General features: G+C 38.7%; 1 protein-coding gene across 16 annotated transcripts in view; it reads right to left on the bottom strand.

The window, feature by feature from the left end:
- Positions 1 to 14787, bottom strand: part of LOC127071501 (growth factor receptor-bound protein 14-like) — a 423968-nt gene that overhangs the window by 285801 nt on the left and 123380 nt on the right. The window lies entirely within an intron of this gene.

Here is a 14787-nt window from a genome sequence, read left to right as displayed (position 1 = left end):
TCTTTTTTTTCTGTTTTTTTTTCTTCTCTTTTTTTTTTTTTTGAAACGATAATCGAAAAACGTCGATCACTCGGAATACGATTACTTTAACTTTCCGAAGGAATTTCTTGTAAAACTGATATTATCTAATTTTCAGTCTGAAGTCTGTGACACGAGACAGAGAGGGATGAGGAGATTAAAAAATAAAAAAAGTATCTCGTCAGAAAGAATCGTTCGCAAAATCGAGCGTATCCCCACTTACGCACACTCTCTTCCTCTCTCTTTCTTTCTCTTCTCTTTCCTCTTTTTTCATTTTTATGGATATAGTTTTTCATCAAAACAATAAACTACATGTTTCAAATATTTTCTAAAGCGTTTCAAAGAAACTTTCCCTTGGGCATTCGTTCAAACGTACAATTTCGTTGTCCAACCTGTGATCCTCTCAACTTAACCAACATTCTTTTTTTTAATGAACTAAATTCCGAAGAACATACATATACGAAACACACAAAAATGATGACGATGACGATGACGATGATGATGATAATACCAATAATCATGACGATGATGGATGGTAATGACGGTAATGATGGGCATATGATGAATATAACTATTTGCAAAAAAAAAAGGAACAGATCTTGGACGCATAGATGCATGAAAAAAGAAAGAGAGAGAGGGGGGGAGATGATACAAAATAGATAAACCTTATTTTCCTCGTATCGCCGAAAGTAACGAAATGGAACGAGACGAGACGAGACGAAACGAAACGAAACGAAAGGAAATTCGAGCCATACGTAGAAGGGAGCGCGAAGCAGTGACGTCGAAGCCAAAGGAAGGAGAAACGAAGGAACTTTGAAGGATCGGCTGATCGACAATATCGTGCGGTAGGTCCTGTGTCCATTACCCTTCGCAACCCTACACGAGAGAGAAAGAAAAAGAAAAAGAAAAAGAGAAAAGAGAAAGAAAGAAAGAAAGAGTACTACTATATTTCTATCTTTGCTGCAAGCTCTGAGAGGTTCGACCAATCAGCTCACGTCTATGACGAATTTCCGATGTTAGAACGAAAGAGAAAGAGGAGGGAAAGAAAGAGAAAGAAAGGGAGAGAAAAAACGAACGAGAGAGAGAGAGAGAGAGAGAGAGGACGAATAAATGGGAGAGAGATAGACAGACAGAGAGAAAGAGAGAGAGAGGATGAAAGCTTTCGTCGAGAAGACAGGTGGCTCGTACATCGTTCTCTGTTGCGCATGCGCAATCCGTGTGCTTTCACGTAACCTGAAAAGGGCGCGAGTACTCGCGTACTCGAGAGAGAGAGAGAGAGAGAGAGAGAGAGAGAGAGAGAGAGAGAGAGAGAGAGTTCTCCTCTCCACCCTTTCACTGTTTCTCTTTCTCTCGTAAGCGTATGCGTACTCGAAGAGAGAGAGATAGAGATAGATAGAGCGAGAGCGAGAGCGAGAGCGAGAGAGGGAGAGAGAGAGAGCTTTTACGTTGATGCTCGCTTCGTGAACGATGACGTAACGTGACGTCACGTTAGACGGCAGTTTTCCGGGACCAGGCAACGATCGATCGATCCTCAAACCACCAGAGTGCTTGCGACATGGAGAAGAGGAGTAGTAGGAAGAGAGGTGGAGAAAGAGGAAGTGGAGAAGGAGGAAGAGGAAGGAGGAAAGAGAGAGGAGGAAGGAGGAGAAAGAAAAGAAGCGAAGTAGCAACCCCGTAGCAGCAGCAACAGCAGCTTTCGCGACGTAACGCCGCGCTATTTCGTGCATTGCTAGCTTAAATTTCTTTTACGGGGATTTTTCGTCGCCTCTTGGTCGATGCACTTTTTTTTTTTATATAGGACACGTTCTCGCTTTACGACTCTTTTGAAACGAGAAAACGTAGGTAGGATTGGTACATATACGTTATATGCATATAAACTTAGATGTGTGTATATTTATAAATGTATGTATTATAATGTGTATATATATATATATATATATATATATACACATATAATAGTTATAAAACTTGTAAGTACGTACGTACGTATATGACTATATGCGTATGTACATACGTAAGAATATTATTATTTATATGGTTTTGAATTACGTTTAATATGGAAACTAAATTCGTATGTCTAGAAACGGCGGGAAATACTTCCAGGTGGCTGACATGTCCCAATCTCAGTTAAGAGAAAGAGAAAGAGAAAGAGAGACCGGACTCAAAATAATATCTCTCCGTGGTCCATTAAAACGCACCGTCCTCGCGGTATGCTTGGCAGCTACGGTTTGGAGGGAAAGGGAAGCTATGGGGATGTGACCGGCCTCTGACTGAGAGACAAGAGAAAGAGAGAAAAAGTAGGAACGAGAGAGAGAAAGAAAGAGGCCGCGAAAGCGTAGGACGACGAAGAGCGTCGTAGACTTTGGTACACACATTGTCTCGTGAGCAAAGCTGCTGCAACTCAACGGAGAAGGCTAAAATTACATCGGTGGTCGCTCTTCTGCATCGTCAGTGCCGCTGCTGGCTGAACGAACGGATATATACGCCGGGAACTGAATAAGAAGAGGAGAATGGGAATAAGAGAGAGAGAGAGAGAGAGAGAAATGCGAATGGAGAGAAGGAAAAAGGAAATGGAGAATGGAGCGCGTAAGAGAAAGGAAAGAGAAAGAAAGACGAATCGAGACAGACAGAGAGAAAGAGAGAGAAGAGGGAGAGAGACAGAGAAAATGGAATCGGTTCGATAAACGCGCGATGGTCATTGCGGGAAGGAGCGACCGAGAGAGAAAACCTATAACGAAAGGAGCGCGAGGGCGACGGAGAGACAACAAACCCACGCCTGCGCCACGTGGGAGCCGCGTAGTAGTAGCTCGATAACCGTCGCGGCGAACGAAGCAGAAAGAGGGAGAGAAAGAGATAGATAGATAGATAGAGAAAGACAGAAACAGAGAAACAAGAGAGCGAGAGAGAGAGAGGGAGAGAGAGAACGAAAGATAGAAAGAGAGGAAGAGAGAAACACTGCACCGTCACGAAACGCGTGTGCGAATTAAGAATGAAGGGGAAGAGAAAGAAGGAGAGAGACAGAGAGGGGAAGAGGAGTAAAGAGGAAAGAGAGAGTTCTATATAGTCAACGAGTAGTAGTAGTAGAAGCGTACTAGAGATAGAAAGAGAAAGACAGTCGTGCCTACCGATCGATAGTCTCGCCGCTCGTCGTTTCTCCTCCACCACCAACACCCCCTTTTCCCTCTCACCCTCCGTTCCTCCCACCCGACCCTTTCGTTCCCCGCTATCACCCGCCATCGCCTCTCCCCATACCCCTCCCCCCTTCTCTCCCCCTTTAAGCCTGCGCGCCTCCTACTACACTACCTCCTTTTTACTCCTACGTACGAACGTATACACAAGAGAGGGTGGTGCTTCTCCGCTCGGTGCTTCGAAGATGAAAGAGAGAGGAGGAGGGAGAGAGACGGAGTAATAACAATGCAACGTGTTCGAAACGTCCGCGTCCGTACGTCTGACCGAGTCTGACTGTCACTACTACTACTCTACTACTACACACTACTATTACTACTACTACTATTACTACTCTGTTGCACTACTACTATTGTTACTACTACTGACTAGTACTACCTCCTCCTCCTCCTCCTCCTCCTACTACTACTACTACTACTACTACTACTACTACTACTACTCCTACTCCTCCTACTACTCCTACTACTACTACTACTATTACTACTACTACTGCTACAATTGAGAGCCGCTACCACCATTTACCCCACTACTATTGCACACCACACAGTAATATAGTACAGGGATGGGGGAGGGAGAGAGAGAGAGAGAGCTATTATTACACCGACACATAGCCTTCCTGCCGCTAACGCTTCCTCCGATCGACTCCTTCCTTCCACCTCTCATCCTTCTCTTCTTACCGAGCCTGCCCGAGAACCGAAGAGACGACCGCCATTTTGGACTTTTCGCGGCTCGATCGCTCCGTTATCGACCACTCTATACATACTACCGGTATTAACGTACATACAGGGTGTTGAAAAAAATAGGTTTTTGGGACTTCGCTAATAGGTATGTGTGTGTATGTGTTACATGGCTGTTCTTAATGATAAATAATTTAATTATAATGATCGTACGAAACAAAAATATATTAATCTTGATAGAGTTAGAAACGATTTTTGGTTCTGATAATGATAAGTAACTTACTTATTTTACATACTTATTTACTTAGCTTCTATTTATCGCATGCAACGTGTAAATTAAAGTATGTATCTATTTTATATATATATATATGTTTTAGGTCTTGAACTACTTTTTCTTTTCTTTCTTTCTTTTTTTCTCTAACACCGTATACGTACGTAAATAGTTCACGATAAATGGAACGAGTCTTCTCGCGCGTTTCATCGATCGATCGTCGTCCCATTTGAAAGTCGTACGATTCGAACCTATTTTAAGAATATCTTCGGGAAATAACGAAAGGGCCATCGGTCCTATATTTTCTCACCTCTTACGACCCATTTCTTATTTCAATATGGACGGGTTATATATATATATATGAGTGACAATACGTAGTATGTCACATATACATACATACATTTATTTCTCAGGGGCTTCAAATGTGAATAGAAAGAGAAAGAGAAAGAGACAGACAGACAGACAAAGAGAAAGAGAGAGAGAGAGAGAAAGAGAGAGAGAACATAATTCTCCATCATGAAAATAATAGGTCAACACAACGTTGATGCGCGCAATATCCTAACCCAGATTTGTTTATCTGATATATATATATATATATATATATACATATGCAACGAAAATAAAAATTAAAGAGAAAACAAACAAACAAAAAATAATATAAAAAAAAAAGAAATAGGAAAGTAGCGTAGATTTCGAGAGGAGACATGCGCGCCAAGCCTGCAGGCAGTCTCCTCTTCTAACAATCGAGATAGATATACAGGTCGGAGAGAACACGCAGAGAAAGAGAGCCGGAATGGATGCTATGACAAAGATGGGAGAAAGAGGGACAGAGATAGAAAAAGAAAGAGACAGAGAAACAGAGAGGACGATAGATAGATAGATAGATAGATAGATAGATAGATAGACAGACAGACCAACAGACAGATAGATAGATAGATAGATAGATAGATAGATATAGAAAGAGAGAAAGAGTGGAAGAGAGAAAGAGGGAGAAAGAGACAGCGAGTAAAAGAGGGACAGAATGATAACAAGAGGCATCGACCGGTCGGGAACGTTGCCCGGACAACACGCCGAGCGCCGACTTTATCCGAATTATTCGTTAAACCCTCTATTTCCAAGCGCCATGTTGAGAATACGGTCGCGAGAAGAAAGAAACTTCCTTCTTGGATTTCTGTCTAACATATATAGTAACGATTTTATCTCAGAAACGAAAAAAGAAACGCGCCATTCTGCTTGCACAGTTTCGATGATTAAAGGAGGAGTAAAAAAGAAAAAAAAAAAAGAAGTACATAAATAAATAAAAATAAAGATGAAGAAAATAAAACCAAAAAGAAAAAAAAAAGAAGAAGGAAGAAAAAAAAGATCAGTTCTTTTTTCTTTTTTTTCTCCTTCTTTTCTCTCCCTCTCTCTCTCTCTGTCTCTCTCTCTCTCTCTCTCTCCTTATAACTACGCTCTAGGTACGTGAAACTTATAAAATCGTTTAACGACCATGACGATCAGTAACTTTTATTGATAGGTACTAGCGATAACAAAAGTAACACTAATTGAAATTTTCTATAGTGCGAAACAATCATATCTTACGATCTTTACGATCCTCCTTCAGTTTCCTCTTCCTATATTATACGATTCCGGATATCGATAACAATGAGAACAACGGATCAAATTCTATCTTACAATAATATTAATATTTTCTAGTTCTCCATACTTTACTATATACATATATATATATATGTTATCTATATTAATATATATATACGTATAAATATATATATATATTATAAATATTATAAATAAATATATATATTATATTATATATTAATAGGTTTATATTTCGATTCACGGTGTCTACCTCGACATCCTCGACCGATCCACAGCGTTTTCCCAACTGCGTATCTAGCTAGTACGCGTGCGTGCACAGCTACACCGCCCTTAAGCTCCATCCACGCGAATAAGAAATATCGAAAGGATCGAAGATTATAAACGTAATCCTTGAACTAACGTCCGCAAGATTAAGTTCTAAATAGATTCTAGATACGTACAACTATAAAACGACTTATCGGTTACTCCTTTAACGATCTCTTTTTTCTATTCCTTTTTCTTTCCTTCGAATGCGTAGATCCGATTGAATCGTTTGGTACAACGCATACACACACTGTCATGTGTATGTATAATATACATATGTACTTATCGCTTATACACAAGTTTTATGAATATTAATTTTCACGATCGTTCAACGTGCAAGAGACTAATTATAAACTCGATGGAAATAATTTCTTTCTTTCTTTCGTTTTTTTAATAACTATTTTTTTTTAATAAGCAATATACGTCATACCATCTGAACGATCGGACGGATAATCTTTCCTGGTTTAATTTATTGGCTCGACCGGTATTACCTACTCCTTTTTTCTTCTCTCTTTTGTTTTATACTTGTTAAGGCAAATAAAAAAGAACAAAAATATAGCCCTTTGAAGGAGAGAAAGAGAGAGAGAGAGAGAGAGAGATAGAGAGAGAATGTGGCAATAATTACGGGATCGGGAAAAGCTTCGTCGCCGATTTTTTACAACGAAAGCACTTCTCGACCTACACGGACTCTCGATTATCCAAGCTAGACACACTCCCGATGCCATCGTCATTATTTCTCAGCGTATCACACATACACATACACACACACACACAGCAACAAACACGTCTACATACACATATACGCAGAGAAACACACAAACGAAAATACATGTAAACGCGTACAAAGGATAGAGTAAAGCATATAGACAGAAAGAGTGGGGGAAAAGAGAGAGGAACAGAGAGAGAGAGAGAAAAAGAGGGTGAGAGAGACAGCAGAGGGACGTTACTCACACAGGAAAGCACAACTGCAATTATTCAGCGTCCCCTCGTTCGCGCATATTCACCCTCGAATCTAGCAAAGTCTCCGGTTGGCTCAACTCGAGTCTGGTTGAGCAAGGTCCGGTACGCTTTCGAGTACTCTGAAACGCGACCACCGCGTTTTCGAGCGAAGCCGTTCACCCCTCACCGATCGGTGAGGTTGATTCGCGAGGGGTGAAAATCGACTCGTCGTATGAGGACGAGTAGAGTAGAGTAGAGTAGAGTAGAGTAGAGTAGAGTAGAGTAGAGTTGAATAGAGTAGAGTAAAATAAACGGACAAACAGAGAGACAGACAGACAGACAGACAGACAGGCTAGCAGACACGTCTGTATACATACATAGAAACAAGCGTAACGAAAAAGATTGTTATGGGATAAACAATGGAAATTGATATCTCTATTTTTTCTTCTTTTTTTTTGTTTGCTAAAAAATTATCTTCGTATGTATGTATGTATAGAGACACACACGCACATACATATTATAGAATATATGATCTATGTATTCGTGTTTTCTTACATCGAGTAAAATATTTTTGATTTGAGGTAATGATATACGGCATATGTTATGTAATCGACGAAGAATCTTGTGAAAACTCGCCGTGCTCGTAAAGATAAGAATCGATTAAAAATGTTCTAGACGTTAATAAACAACAAGCAAGAAAGAAAGAGAGACAGAGAGAATTTTAATTGTTATGACGAGATCGAATAAAAGCGGGAGATATTTTTTTCCTTCTTTTCTGTCTCCATGTTTTTTTTTTTCTTTTTTATTTATTTCATTTTAAATCAGGTGTCTCGTACGCTAATGAGAAAGAGAGGAAAAAAGGAGAGTGAGAGAGAGAGAGAGAGAGAGAGAAACTACTCTATTGACGTTAATACGTTTATCTCTCAGGTTTGAAAAATAACTCTCGAGTTTTATCTCGGACGAGATCCGAATAAGAAACGAAAAGAGAGAGACAGAGAAAAAGAGAGAAAAAAGAGAGAGAGAGAGAGAGAATATTTGAAGTGGGGAGAAAGAATAACATCGTCGTCGTTCTCGTGACGATGATCGCGTGCCAACCCACCGATCTCAAGTTCGGTATAAAACGTTACTGACCAAGAAAAAACGAGAAAGAGAAATATATAAAGAAAAAGAAAAAGAGAGAGAGAGAGAGAGAGAGAGAGAGAGAGAGAGAAAAGAAAACTGAAAAAAGAAATCAAAAATAAAAAATTTAGCAAGCACGCGAAACCGAAAAGAGATAGCAACGTCTGACGAAAATCGAAGGTATCGTGAACGTCAATTTTTCAGCAGCTGTTCGATCCGGGAACATCAAAGAAGAGAGAATCTCTTTTGATCGATCGAAGTTAATGGAAGGTAATTAGCGAGCGATAGGGTTGACGGTGGCGCGATGACTAATTTATTTCTCTTTCGATGTAGGCTTCTCGTTAAACTATGTACTCATATATATATATATATATATATATATATAATAAAGCATATGGAAAAAGATGTATATGCATGCACATATGTGTGATAGATCGTTCATCAGATTTTTCTTTCCATATATTTATATTCATATATATATATGTATATAAATAAAATAAAGAATATGGAAAAAGTATATACATCCACACATGTATGATAAATCGTTCATTACATTTTCTTTCTATATATATATTTATGTACATACATCATACACACATATATACATATATATGCGTGTGACAAACAATCTATCATACTTTCCAACACTAATGGGATGTTATCTCGCATTAGAATATTTGAAAAAATTCATATACATATATATGCCCGACGATAATAAAGGCAACGCACTTTATAGACATCACACAGTTGTCGTCCTCCTCCTCCTCGTCATCTTCGTCTTCTTCGTCGTTTCGTCGTCGTCGTTGCACGTGTTCTCTCCTTTGCTCCGATAACAAAAGCGAGAATCAAATTACGCCTCGTACGATCCACATTGAATTCTCCGATGACGACGACGACAACGACGAGACAACGACACAACGACGACGAGACGACGACTTCGCGTTGATATGAATGCTCATGTTAAATTTAGTAGTGAAGAAGAGAAGAACACGACGATGGTGTTGTTTGTTTATCTCTCTCTCTTCTTTCCTCTCCCTCCCACCCATTCAACCAACCACCTCCACCACCCACTCCATCCTCTCTTCTTCTCCTCCTCTATCACGCCATCTTGTGGATATCTAATAGCAAATATTTTTTTCTAATCCGATAAAAAAAAAAGAAAGAAAGAAAGAAAGAAAAAGGATTTGAATAACGGTAAAGACGACGATCCTATCGAATTACAAAAAAGATTCGAAATACGGAAGTGTTGCTCGTTAATTGTCGTGTAATGTCGTGTCCGTGTCGTGTTTGCTATCTTGCTTGGTTGCGATTCGAAAACGGATAAAAACGATTAAAATCATGTTCAGTACATTATCGCGTTTATACGTTCGGTAACTCGTCTAGACGATGACGATGACGACGACGACGACGACGACGACGACAACGACGACATATTTAAACCGTGTACGTAGGTGGCACGAATACGTCGAACAATAGTTATACGAGAAAGTCATTATCGATAGTAGACTTACGTTATCTTTATTTTCCCTTCTTGATATTGCGACAGGTGTTCGTTGCGGTAATATAAAGCGATGCATAAATATGCACACTTTCCGTTCGGCATATGAAAGATTACCATCCGTTCGCATGCATAACGTAATTCATCGCGACGACAGTGTGTATGTGTATATGTGTGATGCAACAGAACATAAACCCTGCAAGTCGTCTAGAAACGTAAACTCGAATCGAAGTAAATAGGATATGTAAGACCTCTTGTGTTAATCTTATTCGTTCGTTACTGAATCGTTTATACGATCGTTTTTTCTTCGCTCATTGTTTTTCTCGTTATTTTTGTTTCCATCTTTTTCTCATGTTTCTTTTTTCTTTCTTATTTTTTATTTTTATCATTATTTCTTTTTTTAAATTTCACTCTTTTTTTTCCCCCCCTGTATATCTTTTTCCTCCGTTTAATTAGCCATCTCGTTCGAGAATATTTTTCTTATTAATATGACTATCAATCCGTTTTAATTATACCCGAGAGACGGACATTTAAATCGAGTCGACAATTCTAGATTGAAAACACGATGAATAAAGTTACTTATCAGATTTTTTTTACGGGGATTAAGAGTAAAACACACAGAAAGAGAGAGATATTCTACGTTCAGTTACAAAAAAAAACTATGATAACTGGCGATATTATACAGTTCAAAAATGAGGTGACATCGCATAATTCCGCGTCGCGGAAGAGTATCGCGGAACTCGTTTCCGCGCAACGACATTTTCTCTGTCTCTATAGACACACACACACACACACACATACACACAGAGAGACACACCGATATTCACGGTTAAAACGTTTGCTAGAGTTGTGAGAAGATATGAAAATTCCTCTCGAGGTCGATGATTAATCAGCGACGCTAAACCACCGATGCGTGTGGCGCCATACCGCACCGTACCGCACCGCACTGCACCGCACCGCACCGCACCGCACCGCACTGTACTATACCATGCTCTCCTCGCTGACCGAGCAATTAAGGCGAACGCGTGAGGCAAATTAATTAATCGATCGATCGATTTCCTAATTCGTGATTCGTCGAACGACACTTCGAACATTTACACATATACATACTTACATACATACATACATACGTATACATACGTGTGTGCGTGTATCTCCCTCCTATGCATTGTCATTCGTATTTCGATCGTTCATGATTTCTTTTCTTTCTTCTTTCTTTCCTTTTTTCATTCATTCATTCATTCACTTTTCTTCTTCCTTCTCTTTTTTTATCCAAGTGAAAATTCTAAAATAAAAATTCGTACGAACGAGATAAAACATCGGACGATACGATGCTTACGATTACCGTGAAATTTTGCGTGGATGTAAATACGATTGAAGTACGATCTTTTTTTTCTTTTTTTTCTTTTTTTTGAAGTTCTAAAGAAGAAATAGGATCGTTTGAAAGCGACCGAAGGATAAAATAACGTGGGAAATGTGTATTTATTGAAAATTCGAAGAAAAGAAAAAAGAGGGAGATAGAGAAAGAGAGAGAGAGAGAGAGAGAAAAAAAAAGTAACGCGCACAGATGTTACCAATCGTTCGACGTTCGTTTCGACTAAGAACAAGGTCACCCACGTTCGATGGATATATATGTCGTCCCTTGAAAAAGTTCGACCCGAAATGACTTCGAAATGAAAAATCGATTAATCTATTATCCTTTCTGCATTCGATTGCCATTTACGAACTATCTCTCTCTCTCTCTTTCTCTCTTTTTATCTTCGTCTTGTCATAGCTCGAATAGATCCATCCATCCATCCATCCAACCAACCAACCGAGAGAAACGCGAATATTGACTTCGACCAACAAATTAGAAACGTTTCTAACGAATTTCCCTAATAAAATTATGGAAAATACGATTAAATCGATTTTCCACGACAATCGCGATTTACATATGTATACGCGATTTCCTCAAAACACTTTTACCGATCTATTTATATATCAATTTACTCGTATTGATATCGCGTAATATTAGTGTACGAAGGAAGAGCGATAACGATTCCACTGACATGATTTCTCGAATATGTCAATAAAATCGTTTAAACATATCGTCGTTCTCGAGTAGAGATATTTATGACCTTTACGAAGCAAAATCGTCTTTCATCGTTATCATCGCAACGTTGTTACAAGAAACGAAGATAATGTTGAGAAACGTGTTAACGAGAAAGAGAAAGAGAAAGAAAAGAAAAGAGAAAGCAAAGAAAGAAAATGAAACAAGTAGATTCGAGGAAGAGAAGAGAAGAGAAGAGAAGGGGAAAGGAGTGAAGAGGGGGGTGGTGGTGATGATAGAGAAAACAATTTGAGATTTTTGCGAGTATTCGCGCGCCAAAGTTCTCGTTAAGTCTGCATGCTGTAAACGTGCAAACAGAAAACCCCGATAACGATTAGCACGCTTAACGCGAACGAGAACGTGTGTATATGTCTGTTATGTGTGAATGAGAGAGAGAGAGAGAAAGAGAGAGAGAGAGAGAGAGAGAGAGAGAGAGAGAGAGAGAGAGAGAGAGAGAGAGAGAGAGAGACGTCTCTCCCGTGCTATATATTTCTCCGAGCTAGGATTTTACCTCGTTTCATTTCAAGTACTCGCTCAAGTTACCTCGGATACGATTTAGCTGTAAACAAACTACGTTTTAATGTAGCATGATTTTTCTCTCGGCGAAGAAGCAAAAATGAGGAACGTTCCGATGTATATTTATAAAGAGAGAGAGAGAGAGAGAAAGAGAGAGAGACATATACATGTATGTGTATGTATGTATGTATGTGGGTCGATGCAATTCGACGACATTTCAACCTACAAACATTTTTATACTATACTACGATATATCAATTTAGATAATTTACGTAATCTCAGCTGTCATTTGATAATGAATAATTAATAGGGGAGGTTGGTGATAGGGGTAGAGAGTGGAAGGGTGGTAGGAGAGGCGTGGCTATCGTTAACAGAACTCGTGAAATGTCAAACGTAGATACGTGATATTTAAATTATACGCCCGCGTCAAAATTAGAATCTCTATTAATAATACAACCAATGAGAGATGAGTCCTCCAAAATTCCTCGGAGATTAACGCCCAATTATTTGATTTACTACGTTCTCCCCTCTCGTATTTGGATGTCTGAACGTATGTATATATGTATATATGTATGTACGTAAGTACATATGTTCCGCAGATCTGGTTCTACAGAAGAAGTTTATTACGAGTCGGTGAATGCCAGAAAATGATGCCAACGTAAAGTGCATATAACAATATATAAAATGTCGGTAAAGACGGAAGCTTCGCAAACGAACTACTAATATACTTACATAGCTTGTATGTGTGTGTATAACAAGAAGGATTGTAACGATGTTTACGTGGTCATGGCAAACGAACGACCGTTATGATCCGCGAAGGTCTTTCGAAACGAGGCCGTTACCGTGCGGCGACTAGTTTTTTGAATACTACGTCGGCGAATGTCAATGCGAATGACAAAAATTGTTGCAAGTCTTATTTATTTTCTTTCTTTCTGTTCTTTTTTCTTATTCTTTTCTCCCCCCCCCCCCCCCACCTCTCTCTCTCTATTTCTCTGAATTTATAAATAACACTCGCATAATTACAAAAAATCTAACGGATCTATATAACACATATATTTACGTATGTGTGTATATATATATATCACGACAAGTGTATATTTCATTAGGTTAAATTATATGTGTCATTATAGTAATGACTCATTACTAACTGGTAACAAGAAAACATGAAATCCGCATGTACGTATTTATGCTTCAATTTTCTCTCTCTCTCTCTCTCTCTCTCTCTCTCTCTCTCTCTTTCTTACATTCGAGAATAAAGATATCAAACGAATCGATGTCGATAAAAATAATTAAACAAAAAAAAAGAAAGAAAAAATTATTATTTTAGTAATCGTCATCGTCATCGTCGTCGTCGTCCTCGTCATTGTCGTCGTTGTCATCTTCGTCTATTTCAAGTTGCAATTGCGAATTGCAAATCGGCCGATCTTTGATCCCGACTTATTGTGAGAATTTCTTATATTTTCTTAGCTTCTATAAAACTTCGTTAGTTTCATTCGTTGGTGCGAGAGTCAAGCGGCGCGTCAAGCAAAACAGACAAGGTTTTCGAATATTCGCATCTCTGATCCGTTAGGCTTGACAGGCCGTTGTCACTCGGCGTAGCGACGCTGAACCCCATCATCATCATCATCATCATCATAATAATAATAACAATCATTATCACCGTCACCATCACCATCACCATCATCGTCATCATCATCACCATTGTCATCATCATCATAATTATAATCATTATTGTCGTCATCATCATCATCATCATAATAATAATCATCATTATCGTTGTCATCATCATAATAATCATCATCGTCGTCGTCGTCGTCGTCGTCGTCATCGTCATCATCATCATCATCATCATCATCATCATCATCATCACAATTATAATGATCATCGTTGCTGTGTAGACCGTTATAATACGAAGACAGAACACAAATGTATATATACACAGGATATATATATGTATGTGTTTCCTCGTTTTTATAAAAACAGAGGGATAGGAGAGGTGAGAGAAGATAGGGACCCTTAAAACGTCGATCCTATCAAAAAGGGGATCTTAGGTGGCTACGCCTATGTATGTCGCTCGTTTCACGCCGTCCTTCTCTTTATCCTCTCTTTTTTATCCTAGGTTATTTATTCTTTTTATTCCGCGAAACCGCTTATCTGGCAACATGCGTTGAGAAAGTGGCTTGATATATATATATATATATATATATATATATATATATATATATGCGGTATGTATATTAACTGGAATCTAAAAATAAACTCATTCTTCTCAGAAAAGTGTATATATATATATGTATGTATGTATACATATATGATGTATCGTAATCGACACGGTATATTTCTGTCAATCGGAAGTAAAATTTGCGCAACGACGATACACGACTTTCTATGGGGAACTTCGACAGAAAATATGTAGAAAAATTTTGTCGACGTTTTCATGAAAAATAACGAAATCGTCGACGTACACGCGCGTTCTACTTAACGCGAGACGTATACATCTTACGAAATAAAAATACATGTATACGTACAATATGTATTAAGCAAGAAATTACGAATAAAAGAAATAAAAGTG

The sequence above is a fragment of the Vespula vulgaris genome, chromosome 22 (assembly GCF_905475345.1).
Source record: "Vespula vulgaris chromosome 22, iyVesVulg1.1, whole genome shotgun sequence".
Lineage (NCBI taxonomy): Eukaryota > Metazoa > Arthropoda > Insecta > Hymenoptera > Vespidae > Vespula > Vespula vulgaris.
This window is presented reverse-complemented; position numbering and strand designations above follow the sequence as displayed.